The sequence below is a fragment of the Haemaphysalis longicornis genome, unplaced genomic scaffold (assembly GCF_048455015.1).
Source record: "Haemaphysalis longicornis isolate Haplotype H1 unplaced genomic scaffold, Haemaphysalis longicornis Haplotype H1 scaffold_1, whole genome shotgun sequence".
NCBI lineage: Eukaryota > Metazoa > Arthropoda > Arachnida > Ixodida > Ixodidae > Haemaphysalis > Haemaphysalis longicornis.
This window is the reverse complement of record NW_027526203.1, coordinates 394,413,284-394,419,786: the sequence shown is the minus strand read 5'-3', so window position 1 is coordinate 394,419,786 and position 6,503 is coordinate 394,413,284.

The following is a 6,503-nucleotide window of genomic DNA, read 5'->3' as shown; positions in this document are numbered from 1 at the left end:
AACCTGTGCGACCAGCATCTACCGGCAGCAAAACGAAAGAAAGGGTTGCGCCTCGAAAAGGAAAATTCTGCGGAACCAACTCAAGACGTGGAAAGTGAAGAAGCTTGGGTCGCCGAAAGGCAAAGGGTATCCTTCGGCAACCTAAAAATGTCCCAGTCCTGGTCCAAAATCACCCTTCCCAGCTGCCTAAATGTGTTCCAGTACGCCGAATGTGAGTCCGATGCTTCTGGAGAGGAGAGCAGAGTAGCTTTCAAGAAGATGGTAAGAGTTTAAGTGGCAGGTTCAAGACAAGATGAAAGGGCAGTTGCTACCGTATACCTGAACGGTAAAAAGTCGCAACAAAAAGAGGTCGCAACACCAGGAGAGGCTGAAGCCATCATCAACGATGTGAACAGAATGGCCTTATGCCTTGGCGCAGGGCTACACCCGGTCGCGAGCAAATGCTCATCCTTCAACGGGAAGTTTTTTTTTCCAAGTAGTGTTCTCGCACAGTCAAAGATGGTCAGGCGAGTTGCATTCACTGCAAGTATCAGCGAAAGCTAATTCTTAACCAGCTTGCGCGAATAAGATACCGAGTAAAAGCTAGGAACAACACAGTTGCTGTTCGGCGGAACGTGAAAAAAATGAGGGCGAAGCTAAAGAAAGCAAAAATTAGCATAAGCCAGATGAAGGCGATGAATGAGCAACTGCCGGAAAAGCAGTTCTCAGAGAAAATCAAAGGCCTCCCCGCTAAACAACAGGCCGCCGTTCGAGCATGCTTTGAAGCAGCCAGGAGAAAGTCTACAAAGGGTATGAAGTACCGAAATGACTGGCTGCTCGAGTGCATACTAATGCGTATGCGAAGCCCGCAGCTGTACGAGCACTTGCGGTGCCACGAGATTTTGGTTCTACCTGGCCGCAGCTGCATAAGGAAAGCAATGCAGCATTTCAAAAGCGGCTTAGGATTCAATCCAAGTACCTTTGATGCCTTGCGTGAGAAAACAAAGACAATGGACGACTTCAGCCGACATGGGCTAATAGTATTCGACGAGATGAAACTTTCCGAGAACATCGAAGTGAAATCATCAGGCAAGTTCTCTTCATATATTTTACCATACCAATTAACAGAAATAAAGCATTGGTCTTTCTGAGGTACACACAAATAATTGCAATCAGTGTTGTTCCTTACCGTGTTAAACGATTAAAACGCAGGCTCCATCGAGGGATTCGTCGACCTCGGAGGGCTGGGAGAAGAGAGTTCTGGAGGCGAGCTTGCTGACCACGGCCTGGCGGTCGTGTTCCAGCCTTTCACAGGTATGGTGTATACACTGACGATGCACCATGCGGGATCGATACTGTGCGATATATCCGTTTGCCTAATTAAACTAAGTTACAATATCAATTTCTGCGGTTAAGTTAAATTGTAATATTCTGCCTTACTGTGTTCATTTTCCAGGACAGTGGATGCAAATATTGGGAGTATTTGCGTCAAGGGGCAACGTCAAGGCGGCTGCACTGTCGAAAGTTGTGCTGGAGGCGACGTTACTCTGTGAGCAGGCGGGCCTTTTTGTCGATGGTGTGGCGTGCGATGCTGCCAGCTGGAATCGCAGCATGTGGAAGCTTTTCGGCATAAGGGGTACGTTTAAGCACAATGCACCTCGCGCTGGTAACGTTGGTAATGGGATGTCATGTGTCGAGTTCATAATTATTTACTCGGTGTATTCTAACAGGCTGTATAAAACTTTGTTGTTGTTGTTTTTTTCTGCATTCAGGTTCCTCAGCAAGCATCAAGTGCAAATGCCTCCACCCAGCTGATGAACGCCGCTTTTTACATTTTTTTTTTCAGACTTCCCGCATTTGATGAAAAACGTACGCAATGGCTTTCTAGAGACCGGCTACGATACACCGAAGGGTAACGTGCATGCTGGCTTCATAAAAGAAGCATGGGAGAATGACCGCAGCGTCACACTCAAGGTCATGCCTCACATAAGCAGGCTGCACCTCTACCCGAACGGCTTCGAGAAGATGAGGGTAGGCCCAGCTCTTCGCCTCTTCAGTGAAGAAGTATTAAAAGGCCTATATTTTTACCGCAGCCAAGTAGAAAAGGTCTATGGACCTGCGCGTGAGACGGAAGCATTTATTTTGCGGATGTCGAAGTTGATCGCCATCATGACATCACCCTGTGCAAAGACAAGTTTGAGACCGGACTCTGCCAACGCCGCATACTTGAAGGAGTTTCTGATTTTTCTGAACGAATGGGAGCTCGTTCATATCCGCGATTGAAAAAAGGTGTTCCTAAGTGCGAACACGGCGGAGGGCCTCCGCGTGGCTGTGCAGTCAACGTTAGATCTTGTTGCTTACCTCTGCGCCGACTGCAACTTTAAATACGTACTCACATCGAAGCTCAGCCAGGACAAGCTGGAGAATCTATTTTGGAATCGTCAGGCAGTTCAACGGCACTAACGATCACCCAACCCCAGCACAGTTTCTGGCGACATTGAATGTCCTAGCGTTCTACAACTTGGCACGGCCACCAAAGGGAGGAAACTGTGACCCCCAGACTATAACAGCGTTGCTCGGTGAGGCAAACGCCACGTGCCGTAAAAGCTGCCCTGATGTCGTCAGTAAGTTGGACAAGCTGGTGGACGTGGGAAATCTTGAGGATGCAGAGCACGCCATGAACTCGTTTGCACCGCAGGACCGTGAATACATCACCCAGAATAGTCCGGCTCGCCTTGTCTACTATGTAGCAGGATACGTAGCCCGAAAAATGATCCAGAAGACAGACTGCCGACCTTGCTCTGAAAGAATCACTATTCCTGGGGAATCTGCTCGGTCAGATGCACGGAACGAGTTTATTGAGGAGTTTGACCATGGTGGCCTTCTTTATCCGTCTGGCGAGCTTGCCAGGCTTGTAACAACTCTGGAGGACTCGTTTACCGTCTTTTTTAGCCACAACAAGATCACCGCATCAAGCATGACAGACCTTGCCACCTTCTTGCAGGGCGTGCAGTTGCCGAAAGTTGGCTGTTGCGACCATGAGCGGGAACTAACACTTGCAATAGTGACGTTTTACATACTTTTACGATTCCGCTTCTATGCCAAGTCTTTGAACCGGGAGAGAGCGTCTAAAAGAGAACAGCTGAAGCACCTGAAGCTGAGGAGGTGTAACTAGGTCGCATGCTTGGAAGGGCTGGTCTTTCCCGCTATTATTTGTGTAAGCATTTTATGCATGTAAATGCGTACCGTTAAGGAAGAGCGCAGTAGAGAGACTCCCATGACTTGATTTGAACTAGGTCCCGTGTGACGATGTCAATTATTTCAGGTGATTTGAGCCTATTGTTACAGTTCTCGAATGAGCCTCACACTAGTTTGTAAATACGATTTACTTTTATTATCTCATAAATTTGTCTCTTTGTCTCCACTGATAAGAACCCTTGTATGTATACAAAATATACCAAGTTCACAAATGAAAACATGTTGTCTGCTGTTTATTTCACTTTTAGGCATGCACGCATGTTGTATCGTTTAGCACATCTCTTTGGTTTCTCTCGTGAAACGTGAAAAATTCATGACACGCGCGGAAGCGTACCGCACTGATGCTGAGAAGTAAAGTTCTTTAGGTAAATGAGCGAATTCTCTCGATGTGAAGGTAATCAGTAATCCCTCGTTAACACTATGTTGTAAAATCCGCTGAAAATTTTGATATAAGCGGAGTTTCGATTTAACTGAAACGCTAAAAATTTGTAGTTGCGGTAACAGAAGCTCTACTGCATAGGGGAGCTTTCGTATACAGACAAAATAATTCTCAGGAAAAACCATTTTTGCTATTAAGGAAGAAAGAACCGCGTGGTGCTCGGTCTACTTCTCGTTCGCAACTATTCCCAGAAAAGCGTTCTCGAGCTGCTGAATGCATCGCATGTTGGTCGCCGTCGCTACATTCAACTTCGTAGCAAAGCTTGCGCAGCATGTTGGTTCTTTTTGCCGTTGCAGTAACATCCGAGGGCTCCTCGTCGTCCGCATGATCAGCTCATTTGTGCACAGCTATCTCAACGATGTCGGCGTGGGACACCATATTACAGCGTGTACCCCGCGTAAATTCACCATTCAGCGTAAATTTGAACGTTCCGCGCATACTGGGAGCTAAGGGTTCAAACGGAGACATTATCAGCTGTCTGTAACGGACTTTTCCTTGTGTACTCTACATTTCAAAATATTCGTGGCCTCCCGAAAAAACGTTTAGAGACAAAGGGGAACAAATCCATATCGCCTATAGCAGCCATATATAATTTAGCGGTGAGAAAAAGTTTTCGACTTTAGCGATTTTTCGAGCCTTGCCATGGCTGGCGCCTTGCAGGTGTCGTGAAATTACCCCTCCTCCCCCGCCCCCCTACCCAAGACTAGCGACCATCCATGCAATGCGCCACAGCTACTGCACATGTGAATATCCGACTGCCGCCGTCGTGATATCCCTGCCATACTTAGCGTCACTATTTAGTGACGCTAGCCATACTCTTGAAACGCGGCAACAAAAATAAGGCGCGCGGAAATTGCCGTACTCGCTCTCCGGCGCGCGCCCCGTCTCGCAGCCCGAACTCTCACACACCCCTCGCGGTTCTAAGTTTCATCCCGTCACCGCTTCCTGCCTTTGCATATTATTTTCTCTCCCCGTTCCACTTTCACTTCTACTCCTGCGTCCTCATCTATTGCCTACTTTTCCTCCGGCACAACCCGCGCTAATCAAACACTCCTCCCGGTCGACGCGTACGCTGTCGGCGCGCGTTGGCGATCGAGTACGGCAATTTCACGACGTCTCACTTTATTGCCGGGCTCGCGTAATCACAACGCCCGTAGTCGGGCCGCGAGGCGGTTATCCCTACATTGAAACTTAGTCAAAGCAATCTTCCACGCAAATCGCTCAAGATAAGTGCATAGTTCGTGAAATGCAAAGAAAATGGTTCAGAAAGCACGACACTGCATTTTAACTGCACCCACCAGAACGCTCGATCAGAGCTCGCACAGCGAGCAGCGAGCAACACACGGGAAGCAGCGACCGCGGCGGCCGCCGCTGCCGCCAGGGGCGCTGCTTACAACAGGAGTTCCTCAGCAGGAATTTTCATCGCAAAAGGGACCCCCCTCCCCGGCCCCTAAAACGACACACCTTGCCCTTCTAGTACACTGTAGCATGGGGGAGAAGAAGGGTGCCTGATCTGGGGGCCGGGCGCACAACGTCGCCTTGGCAACAGACGCTTGGCCACAGATATGGCGGCGCACTCGCACGGTTGCCTGCATGCATACCACGCTATTGAATACTGGCTATACGCTGGCGCCGCCATTTTGGGTTGCTCGCTCGCCGCCGAAGCAAGTCATTGTATCAAAACCGCGCTACAATTATCGCCGCAACGCGGTTAACTGGCGAAGTTTGAATAACCTTATCTGTTTCGCGTTGCTGGGTCGCGTGGGAAACGAAAAGAACGACTCATTGAGCACGGTCCCTTTGCAAAAAGGCGGACGACACTGAGAATTGAGCGGTGCTAACACTGGTGGTGAACGCGACGACGCCATTAGAAAGGAAGCAGGTCGTAGCAACGCCGTTGCGGTTGCACGTTTTCGCCCACGGCTTCACGAGTCTGTTGCCCCACGACGCGTATGCAATTACGTGGACGGTGGACGGTAGTTACTCCATATAAACTCTGTGCTCGCAGACTTTTCGCTTCCTTTCTAATGGCGGCGCAGCGGGTGCCCAGTGTTGCCAGGGTGGCTTGCTGCTTTTCCGCCAACGATTTGGCCATTTTGCAAAGCGGCACGGGACCGTTCAAAGGGTGTCTCCACCCTGTACGGCAGCGTTGCCATCGAGGTGCTCACGCGTTTGTTTACGTTAAACCTAGATGGCGTCACCATACCGTGGCATGCCGTTTTGTGTCTTTGGTTTGTTTTTGACCTTCTTTAACCTGACTTGTTCTTGTTCTGGGAGAAAATCGTTGCCTGAAACATAGTGCTCGCTCGACAAATACGGTCACGTAAGACAACGTAGCGTCAATCAATCGGCCAGTATCGTCTGAGACGACACCAAAGCTGCGCAGTTCTCTGCAGCTAAACAAGCATAGTGCCCGCAGTACCAACAGCAGTACGCATCGCTACTTCTATGTTCACATGTGCTTTCGTAACTTACACGAAATTTCAAAGCTGAGATAACTATGTAAACCGCTTCCTTTTTATCAGGAGATATCTCCCAGCAAGTTTCAACAGCAACCGTTCAGCGAAACATATTTAAAATCCATTTTAATCTTCGCCCGCACGAGAAAGGCCAGAGCGGGTCGACGTGACATCATCTGCTACGTGCCCCAAACTGTCGACGTCGGGGCTCCCGTGACGAAGCCGACGCGCTGGCTGTGGTTGGCGCGCGCTGCTCGGGCGTGTGTACACGCCATGGTTTTGGGACTGACGTCATGCTGCCAGGGCCTGTGGGGACGGCGAAGACCTCGGCCGGTCTGGGCGCGCGCGCTTCCAGAGAGGCAGCGATA